This window comes from Megachile rotundata, chromosome 7 (assembly GCF_050947335.1).
Source record: "Megachile rotundata isolate GNS110a chromosome 7, iyMegRotu1, whole genome shotgun sequence".
In the NCBI taxonomy this organism is placed as follows: Eukaryota; Metazoa; Arthropoda; class Insecta; order Hymenoptera; family Megachilidae; genus Megachile; species Megachile rotundata.
Window position 1 is genome coordinate 1,747,080 of NC_134989.1, and position 11,845 is coordinate 1,758,924.

General features: G+C 40.1%; 1 long non-coding RNA gene across 1 annotated transcript; it reads right to left on the reverse strand.

The window, feature by feature from the left end:
• Window positions 1–3,416: 3,416 nt before the first annotated feature.
• Window positions 3,417–6,950, reverse strand: LOC143264799 (uncharacterized). Its single transcript, XR_013038735.1, has 2 exons — window positions 5,368–6,950; window positions 3,417–4,624 (listed from the first exon to the last, which is right to left on the reverse strand). It is a non-coding gene; the product is annotated as an uncharacterized LOC143264799 (long non-coding RNA).
• Between the last annotated feature and the right edge of the window lie 4,895 nt (window positions 6,951–11,845).

Here is an 11,845-nt window from a genome sequence, read left to right on the forward strand (position 1 = left end):
ATATCAAACTGTGCAAGACATAGTGCGTCGCGAGCTGCAATACTCAACAGTATTCTTATCGTATCGTAACGAACTACTGGACTAAATGTTTCTTTATAATCTAACCCTTCTACCTGATTGTAACCCTTTATGACCAATCGTGCCTTATACCGTTCAGTACCGTCTGAATTAAGTTTTTTTGTATAAACCCACCGATTGTTGATAATCGTTTGATTTTCTGGTTTTTGTACTAATACCCATGTTTGGTTTTCACGTAGAGATTCAATCTCATCCTGCATAGCTGCTCTCCATTTATAATTGTCTTTAGATTTGATAGCATCTTTATAACTAGTAGGCAATTTTTCTGCGAAATACGTTATTGGACATCCGTAAAAATCTGTTGGTCTTATCATTTGCCTATTTCTCAACTGTCGCGTTGAACTACTGTTATCTACACTTAAAGATTTGATATTTTCTACCTGATTATCCTCAGCATCATCCCTCGCACTAGTAAACGAGTCCTTATCTGTTTTAATGACTAAATCATCCTTACTTGTACTTGCATTTTGCATTTCAAGAATAGTCTCTCTCGCAATCAACCTTTCCTTCGTAAACAAAACATCGCGGCTTAAAACTACGTCTCTTAAACTAGGAATATAAACGCGAAATCCTTTACAGTTATCTACGTATCCAACAAAGAAACCTTTAACAGCCTTTTTATCAAACTTCTTCCGCCTCTCGTCTGGTATATGAATGAAGCATTCCGTACCAAAGACCTTAAGATTATTTACATTCGCGGTTTTGCCGTACCATAGATCATACGGAGTTTTTCCTGTTTGTTTTGATGGACCTGTACGATTTATAACGTATACCGCTGTATTCATTGCCTCTGCCCATAGAAATAAAGGTAGATTTGAATTTGAGTAAATCATAGATCGTGCAGCCTCGGTTATAATGCGATTGTCGCGTTCCGCTACACCATTTTGTTGTGGTGTATAAGCAATGTTTACCGAGTGTTTTATACCTCTACTATTTAAAAAATTTTCTACCTTTTTGTTCATGTACTCCTTGTCACCGTCGCTATGAAGTTCTTTTATGTCTCTACCAAACTGGTTCTTAATCTCTCTGCAAAACATTTCTAGTTTTTCAAAAACTTCTAACTTCTCGCGTAGAAAATAAATTTTTCTAAAACTTGAATATTCATCTTTGAAAATCAAGGAGTATCGCTTTTTACCTAAAGACTCTACCTGCATTGGTCCGCAAACATCGGTATGTATAACTTCTCGAACCTCGGTTGCACGTTCCATTCTTTCATGAAAAGTTAATCCATGCATCTTTCCATACGCACATCCTTCACAAAAATCATTATCAACTTCTAAGTTTACCCCGCTATTACCTAGAAACGATTTGACGTGTCGTTTGTTTTGATGACAAAGTCGTTCATGCCATAGTTGAAGAGTATCTACTTTATCGACAACGTAACATTCTTTCGGTTTTACGACACGGGCATCTAATTTGTACAAGTTACCGCTATCCGAACCTGTCGCTATGACATTATTATTACGCGTAAATGAGCAACGCTTTCCGCAATTTGTAATAGAAAAATTCACGCCTTTCTTCGCGACTACTTTTACCGAGAACAAATTTTGTTTTAAACACGGTACATATAAAACATCATACATAGTCCCTGGAATCCAGTCATTGTTTACAAAAGTCTCTATTTCAATATTACCTTTCCCATATGCGCAAATTTCTTCTCCATTTCCAACCTTGATATTTATTGGACTCCCGAACTCTTCAAAATCATGGAACCAATCCCGTCGGTGCGACATATGATCAGATGCTCCTGAGTCTATCAGCCAGCCATCTCCAGTGATAGTGCCATTGACACCTACGAATGCCTGCCTGGTGTGCATATGTTGTGTTGAACTCCCACCATCCAGCTTTGCTATTCTCCTTCCTTTCTTAGGACAATTTCTGCTAACGTGATTCTTTGAACCGCACGAATAACAACCCGGACAGTTTTTTTTCAAATGATCTCCCCGTCCACAAGTATAACAGATTATCTGTTTATTTCTCTGTACATACTCGTCCTGACCTTTTCGATCATTCCTGTTATTCGTCGAACTTTTGTGTCTTGAATTTGTAAACAGCGCAACCGTTGTCTCACATGATTCTTCTTGTGTTTGAATTCTTAATTCTTCCGCCATTAGCCTCGTGGTTAAATTTTCCAACGTTTTCTTCTGTTCGTCTACTGAATCCCACGCGCTATGAAAATGGTTGAATTTTGCTGGTAGAATACACAACACTCGCGTTAGCACCATGGAATCAGGAATTTCACCACCAAGACTTTTCATTTTTCTAACTAAGTTTTCCAGTTTAGATAAATTATGCGCTTAATTATGCACTTATACTCAAAGAACTGTTTCTGTATCAGAGATAGAGTTTCGTTAGATTTCATATCATATATGGAATTCAATTTCGTCCACATATCCTTGGCGGTTGTACAGTTCAAAAGTAGATCCAACGGCTTTTTCTCAACCGTCGTCACGATTAGTTTCCTAGCAGCTCTGTCGGCCTTTTCAAACCTTTTAAGCTTCACGTCCCGATCCAGTACACTATCTGTAGGTTTTATCAGTTTTCCCTCACAGACATCCAATAGATCGTCCTCATTCTCCAGCAAGGTACGAATAATGAACCGCCATTGATGCCAATTATCTTTGTCACGTAGCTTCTCAATTTTCAGACTTGAAACATCCATCTTGGATTTTGCAACACTCTTTCACCTTTAGTAATTCACTTAATATTCACTAAAGACGCGATAGGCTGGGCCCATAACCTGTTAAGGTTATTTATTTAAACAAAAATAACAATGTTTATTTAATACAGAAAGAAACAAATAATATTTAACCGAACGCTTCGTACTTTTGAACTAGTCCTTGCTATCTGCTCTGCGCTCTCGCTGAGCCGGTATTTATATACACTAGGGTAACAAAAAAAACACTCTCCTTACTTCTTACATATAATAGAATCTATGGTGTTAAAGTTTTCAGTTTTATCGATATCTTTAACAAATATACTATCTAACAAGTAAATAGGTTTCATTCATATCTGTTACGTAATTGTATGATTGAATGAAATAGAAATTATTTTATACTTTTTAGTGCATTTCGAAGTCGGCGTATTTTTTTTCTTAAAATTATTTTATTTCACGCTTTTTAGCGGAATGGGGAGAATTATATAGAACACTGTGAGGCAGTTCTTCCGGGCTTTTTTTTGTCTGCGTAAATGCCATGAACATAATTAAGTAAAAGACAACATGGATATTCGTTTTTCAATTTTTTTTGCAACAATAATCCTTTGCAACTAAAAAATGCAAAAATTTTTTATAATGGTACCAATGGGGAGTCAGAACCTACCAGATGCAAAAGGTTTCGTTCCGATCGGTCCATCCAGCTAGGCGTAATCGGCGAACATACATAGAAAAAAAAAAAAAAAAATACTGATCGAATTGAGTAACCTCCTCCTTTTTCGTGTCCGCGGTGCGAATGTTGGAATGTAACGAATCACGTGCGAGTTTGCGAGTACGGTCACCACGATTATCACGATTATTACGGTTATGACTTACGATTTACGGTTCACGATTTACGGTTTCTGGACTTTTGTACTTTTTGTTTCTCGTACGCGTTTTGTAACTATCGTACGTGTGTATTTTTGTATTTTCCGTGTACTTTTCATTGCTGTTTTGTCGTGTGCTTTAATAAAGGCTTAGTTTGAAAAATACTAATTCTACATATATATAAATATTTACAACATTTACGCTTTACTCAGATTACAACATATTCAGAAAATATAATATTCATACATTTCAAAAAAAAAAAAACGTCGAACACGTTTGAACCTCTAAATATTATTTTAATCAAATCCCAGCTTGTAATCGCTTTGGAAAATGGACGCGTCTGCCTGACCGCGTTTCGAAACCATTGTCTGCCGTCTTAATATTATCAGTGTCTGATTGTGATACTTATATATCATCATTTCTATTATGATCAGGTATACAGTGAGTATCATCGATCGCCAAAATGAAAGCAGGCTTTAAACTATCAATAGAAACTTTAATGTCTTTACCATTAATATCGATAACAAAAGTTTTGTTGTCATGTTGAATGACCCTAAACGGTCCGTCATAAGAAGGTTGTAACGGTCCTCCAGCTGCATCATGCCTCAAAAATACATGAGCAGACGTAGCAAGTTCCTTGTAAATACATGTTTTATACATACCGTGACGAACAATGGCTAAGGGCCTAAGTAGGTTCATACATTTCAGTAATTGAATTACAAAATCGGAAGTTTCCTCAACTCCACGAGAAATGAAAAATTCGCCAGGTAATCATATACCTGCGCCGTAAAGTAATTTGGCCGGTGTCGCTTTTAAATTCTCCTTAAAGGCTGACCAAATACCGAGCAAGATAATAAGTAGAACCTCTGCCCAGTTTTCGGTAGTGTGGCATTTAATGGCTGCTTTGGATTGATGATGAAACCTTTCCACCTGTTCGACCCGCTAGGATGGGCTGCACCAGTGCTCATTTTCGCCAAGGTCTTGATGCAGGACCTCTGGATCCTCGGCGTGGAGTGGGACCAGGACCTGCCACAAAAATTGCAGACCTCTTGGGTAAGCTTTAAGGAGTCGCTGTACCTGCTTAACACGCTAAACGTTCCCAGGTGGACCCATTTTACGAGTGACCATCAAGAGCTCGAGCTGCATGGCTTTTGCGACACGTCTCGGAGGGCTTACGCAGCTGCCGTCTACCTGCGAGTGGTTCAGGGAGAGACTATCTTCACCACGTTATTGGTGGCCAAAATCAAGGTGGCACCGGTGAAAACAATCAGCATTCCGCGCTTGGAACTCCGCGGGGCGGTCCTCCTGGCCAAGTTGATTGTCCAAGTGAAGCAAGGGCTCGACATACCCGCCCCCATAACAGCATGGACGGATTCCACGGTGACGCTGCACTGGATAAAGGGCCACGCATCTCTCTGGAAGCCATTTGTGGCTCACCGAGTGGCGTCAGTCCAAACCGGCGTCCCTCCTGACCATTGGCGACATTGCCGAACGTCAGAAAACCCAGCGGATCTGGCAACTAGGGGGATCGCCGTCACCGAGCTAAGACAATCCAACCTATGGTGGCATGGGCCCGCATGATTGACCACTCCGTCCTGTACATGGCCACCTCCACTAGCGCTCGAGGTTGAAGATTTGTATGAAGAAAGGGCCAAAGCCAACGTATTCTCGGCCAGCGTTGTTGAGGGAAACGACTTTCTTACGAGGTTCTCATCCCTTTCGCGCCTCAAATCAGTCATTGCATACTGCTTCAGGTTCAGCCTACTTACCAGACGTAAAACCTACGAGACTGGACACCTGACCGCCAAGGAACGGGCCCATGCACTCCTGAGTCTCATTCGGCTTTCCCAGGGGACCAGCTTTCCGGAGGAAATTCAACGTCTTCAGCAGTGCAGCGAAGTGAAGAAGACGTCGCCTCTCGCCTCGCTGAAGCCCTATCTCGACCCTCATGGGGTGCTTCGGGTGGGGGGGGCGACTTGGGAACGCGCTGCTGCCCTACGAAGAAAAGTATCCAGCGATCATGGCGAAAACGTGCCACTTGACGAAGTTGCTGGTAACAATTCGATACGATAAGTAAGTTAACCGTCGCACACTGGCGAAAAACGGCAAAAACGTGGACAAAACTAATATCTTCGATTCTGAGATAATTTATTTAAATGTTTTTAGATAAAATGATTATATTAGTGTTACAAATTAATTTTTTGTGTTAAAAATCGAATTTTTATCTCGTAAACTATTTATCGAAATTAATTAAATCTTTTTGCATTTTAAACTTGAATGTTTGAACTATCATAATAATATTTTTTTCATTAGCAAATTCATTTTTTATTATCAGAAATTGCAAATAAATTTTTATTTTTTAAATTATTTAATAATGTTTAAATATCTAATATGTAATATATATATATGGGTGTGGATATTGAAATCTCACCTACAAAATAAGACATTTTGCAACGGTCAGCGACGACATATTTGAAAAACGTTCGAAACCGATGTTGTCATGTATGATAATAGGGCGCGCGCGTGAACATAAATGTGAATAACTCAGAAAACCGCAAATTACCGCAAGATATCGTTACAGATTCTTGTTCCGGAAGCTTCCAGCTTTCAATTAAGCCTATTTGATAGGTGAACCGAGGTGGAATTCACAACTTTTCTCTTACATAAACATTAAGTACGTTTATGGTTTATATCTCCTTTTTCAGTTTGTATCAGTGTTAAAGGTAAACCTTTTGATGTGCAACCTACATAATTATTATACTAAAGTACCTTAAAAAATGCCAATAAAAGTGGATGAATATAATAGTTAAATAATAATTAAGTAGTATTATGTTAAACTTTGTTAACTGTGAAACATCCGGGACTGCTGTTGTCGCGCGCGTTAATAGGGTGCGCATATGGACAAAAATGGGAATAACTCATAAGACCGCAAATTACCGCAAGATATTGTTATAGATTCTTGTTCAGGAAGCTTCTAGCTTTCATTTAAGCCTATTTGGTAGGTGAACCGAGGTGAAGATCACATTTTTTACCTTACACAAACATTAAATATGACTATGGTTTATATGTTTTTTCATATCAGTGTTAATAATAAACATTTTGTTGTGCAATTTACATAATTATAATGTTAAAGTATCATATAAACAGCCGATAATAGTGGATGAACATAATATTTAAAAAATAATGAACAGCATTATGTTAAACTTTACCCGGAAAAATTGACTTTAAAAAATGTTCATCTTTGGAGGCTCATATCTTCGAAATGGTAGTAATAAAGTCATTAAAACTGTGAAAACAGTATGCACAGATTCCTTATAAACTAATTCCATTAAACGGATTTCAAGAATTGCGATTTTCATTTTTTGACTTTTGTCCACGTTTTCGCCGTTTTTCGCCACTGTGCGTCGCGGAACAAAACATATATCGTTGGAGGCTACCTCCGCCCCCCCGCGTCACCCTCGCCACGAGGCTCAGCAGTCGCGCGAGCTGACGAGTGAGCGAGATAGAACGCGCGTTTGAAAACATTTCAACCGTTGCTCGAACACCACCATACCATTTGCTTGCGGATGGTAAGCAGTTCGTAAATGAACTGTACCGATTAAACGCGAAAGCTCTGTAGGGTTTGATGTTTCGCCGGCCTCGGTACCTTTGTAGCCGATTTAGAGGTCGAGGAGTTTTCGTAATAGGCATAGGGGCGGCACATGGCAATCGGTATAATTATTTTATAATTAGAGACAATTTTGATTTGCTACCCTGTTAGACCTATGCTGTTCACCTGATTCTAGTATCGTTGGGCGGGCCTACGGTCAGATCACACTGCTGTTGGCCATGAAACTGATGTGTGGTCGTTATCCGACAGATTAGCCCTCTAGGCAAAGGATAAAGGGAGGCGTGACTGACCGTCGTTTGAAGTGTCGGGCACAGACCTAGTATCCGAGACGAGTCCAGAATATCATGCACCGCCTAACCCTAAAAAGGCTGCGACAGGAGCTACCCAATCCCAGAAGGTCTGGGCAACGGATGCCATCGCGGTCAAGCAATGCATGGTAGAGGGAGTACTTGAGTCACCCTCGACGATCACCCGTCATACGTTTTAGTCGGAAGCCCAATAACACGGGTACGAGTGTCACAAACATATACACAGTACATGAGGAATACACAGAGAGACGAAGGCACGCGACGTATTCACTCGACGTGACACATGGAGTTGGACAGGAACTACGAAGACAGGAGACAAGGGACATGGAAGGCTGCACCATGGACCGGAAACACTGCAACGAAGAGTCACAAGGGACTTTTTCACGATGACCAACCCATGCGGCGTTTTGAGACATAACAACACATAAAGCAATACGCACGCAGCCAAGAGATTTATATGGTACTAAGAGACGAACATAGAGCAATTATACACAGTATAGGAACATCTAATGACGAAAACACATTTGACGTCACGATCAGATTGAACATTGATGAAACAGCCCGACGTCACGTAAGAAGATGGACGTATACGACACTCGTGACAAAACACATGTACATACACTCGGGGCCTACAGTCAGACCACACTGCTGTAGGCTATGAAACTGTTGTTCGGTGTTGTACGATTCCAGGAATCTGGCTAAAAGTACAAACGGCAACAGAAATAATTATGCGTATTGGTGACTCGAGTTCTTCAAGATCTTGTACCCAAGGGTTAGCGAGTCGGGGCCGTCGTTTGAGGTGTCGGGGCAACCTAGTATCCGAGACGAGATTCCGTAGACCACGCGCCGCTATGCCCGAGAAAGCTGCGGTAGGGCTGCCCAATCCCGGATACCCGGGCAACGGATGCGACCGTGAAGCAGATTTGCGTAGTAGAGGTGCTGCGAAAGTGGCCCTCGGTGATTGAAATCCCGTATGCGCGACGGAAGTAGTTCTGTCTCACGGGTATCTCTGAAATTTACTCTGCAACAAACCGCAGGGCTACGGCCCTGCGTCGGGTGCAGTGCAGACAACACGATCTGTGCCCGTAGATCTATCAGCGCGAGCTACCCAATCCCAGTCTCTGGGCAACGGATGCCGCCGATAGCGTATGATGTGTTGTAGAGGGTACAAAGCTGCCTTTGCCTCGACGTAGACCCATCAAACGTTACAGAAGGAATTCTGTTAACATGGGTAAGTTCGTCTGTACGTATACTGAAACAAGGGGTGAGGCCGGATACAGAATAAGTTTGTTATCGTTAGGTCGTTCTAGTAGCCAGTGAACAACAGGCTTCCCATTTAAGCGTTCTGGTTTTGGCCGTCAGTGTTCGTTTTGACTAAAAGGGTCATGGACAATTAGTTGTCGAGACAAATAAAAAAAAAAGAGTAACTGTTCCGAAAAAAAATCATTAACTTCAAACAAATTTTAGAATTTTAATCAATAAAAGAATATTGTTCTGTCATTAGCGTAATTTCCGTAGTTGACTACACCGCGTTAGGTAAAATGATTAATCTGTTTAACTTTGCAAAAGCGTATTTATATACACTTAGGTCGGATTCCTCCCTGCGGTAGACTATAACGCGCTAATATTATTAATTTTGTACAAGCACAGTTATATAAATTCAAAAACCGAATCACACTTAGGTAGGATTCATTATACATGTAAACTGTATACATATAAATCAAGTTAAATTTTATCATTGCGCCAGCTTCGGAAAAGAGAATCAAATCATATATGTAAAATATCAAATTTAGTTAATTTTATAAAAGCGTAGTTAACTTTATCCGAGATCAGACTTAGGTACGATTTAACGTAAAGTATTAACTAGCGAGTTTCATTTTGTTAGATTCACAATCATCTATTATGTACTGTTTAATTTTTTGAGTTTCTATTATTATTATCCAATCAAAGTCTATTTAGCTTCTTTTGATCAAGCCAATATTTTGTTGTTATTTGTTGTCTGTTAAATTCATCATTTTTATTATTTTATTGAATAAACCTAATTGTTGAAAGATATTAACCTATGGATTTCACTCCTTAACCGAACATCACACAAATCCCACATTCTTTAGATTTAGTTATTTGTAAAAACGAGTCGTTCAGTAGGTAAAAGCCGCTCTTTACCTCACGAGCGCTGTTAACGTCTGGACCTAGTGTAGCGTCTCCGGGATCTAAAATCAGGATTCCACCAAATCCCAATGCATCCGGACGACAAGAGCAAAACTGCGTTATCGACCCCCTATGGTCACTATGAGTTCAACAGGATGTCATTCGGACTAAAGAACGTACCGGCTACTTTCCAACGACTGATGGACAACATTCTATCCGGATTCCAAGGAATAGAGATATTCGTGTACCTGGACGACATCGTAATTTACGCAAGTTCACTACACGAGCACGAAGTTAAGTTCCACAAACTGATGGAAAAATTGAAAGATGCCAATCTTAGTCTGCAGCCCGATAAGTGTGAGTTTTTAAAAAAGTAATATTCTTAGGTCACATTATCGATGAAACCGGGGTAAAACCGGACCCCAAGAAAATAGAAGCGGTGGAAAAATTCCCGGTACCAGAGACGGTGAAAAATGTAAGGCAGTTCCTAGGACTCTGCGGATATTACAGACGATTTATCGAAAACTTCTCAAAAATAGCTAAGCCACTGTCAGACCTGACGAAAAAGGAGCGGAGATTCGAATGGACTAACCTCCAACAGGAAACCTTTACAATCCTTAGGGAAAGACTGTGTGAAGAGCCGATCCTCACGCATCCAGATTTTTCCAAACCTTTTAATATTACTACGGATGCGTCAGGTATAACGATTGGAGCCATTCTCAGCCAAGGTGAAATTGGAAAGGACCAGCCGATCTCATACGCTTCGAGAGTTCTTAACCCTGCAGAAACATGATACTCAACCACGGAACGAGAATTACTCGCCATCGTTTACGCAGTACATTACTTCTGCCCGTACGTCTACGGAAGAAAATTCTTCCTCATAACTGACCACAAACCGTTAGTCTGGCTGAACAGCGTCGCCGACCCCACATCGAGGTTGCTACGCTGGCGAATTAAATTAAGTGAGTATGACTATGAAATTAAATATAAAGCCGGAAGCCTGAACGCCAATACGGATGCACTATCCCGTAACCCCGTTCCAACGAAAGTACTACCGGTCAACGCGAAAAGACCTCGATCATCAGCTACAAGTACCGACACCCAAAGGGAAATAAAGAAGAAAAAGGAATTTCATCAATATAATACTCGACCACGAGAGTCAGCTACATTTAGTTCGCGAGAAATTAAAAAGAGGAATGAATGGCATTAATACAAAACCCGACCATGGGAATCAGCTACAACTAGTTCAAGGGAAACCAAAAGACCTAAGAAGTATCATCAATACCCTACTCGCCCATTGAAAAATAAGAATTCAGACGCATTACCTTATAAACGCAGAAAAGGAATAAAAGAAGAAGAAGTAAGCTCTGATGAATCGAACTACTATGACACAGACGGTTCCGACGAAGACATCATTAGTAAGAAGGAAAATGAAGAAATTATTAACCACGGAAGAAATGAGGAATACCAAATGCAAGTTCAAGCACAAATTCACCAACCACCCTACAAATTCAAAGCAAAGACTCCGCCACCACTAGTATTGAGGAAAACTGACCCTCTGGTAATAGGAGATGAAATAGAAGAATTCGGTGAAGATACAATAATTCCAAAACATCTGTTTATAGATCCGTCAAAAATTAATGCTGCACCTCCATCTTCAGAATCCGTAAAAGAAGAAGAAGAACCACCTTACAAACCTAAAATATTAAACAAATCAGGTCCAATAACTCCCATTAAAATAAAAAGAGAAGATGGAAAACTTACAGTAAGCAAAGTGCAAAAACCGAGAATAACAGAAGAGATAATAAGCTCTATAATTGAGGTGAAAGATCATCTCTGGACGAGGAAAGGACCGATAGCAGTATTTTGGGACTCCCAAGGAAATCCTCTAGATCCCGAATCGGAATTATTCATCAATAGGAAGAAAATTAAAACAGCACCTGAAAAGGAAATAATTCAAGTTAAATTAAAAAAACAATGGATATTCGGCGTAACTATCATATCAAAAAGAGAATTACCTCAAACCCTTACGAAACTCGCATTACTCCTTCAAAAACATAAAATTAGTGACCTTAGTGTGCCAGATGACAAAAATCTAAAAAAAATTAATACACTTAACCTTTGCTGACATGCCCATTCGAATCACCATTTGCACCGGGGATATTAAGACTCCGTCGTTCA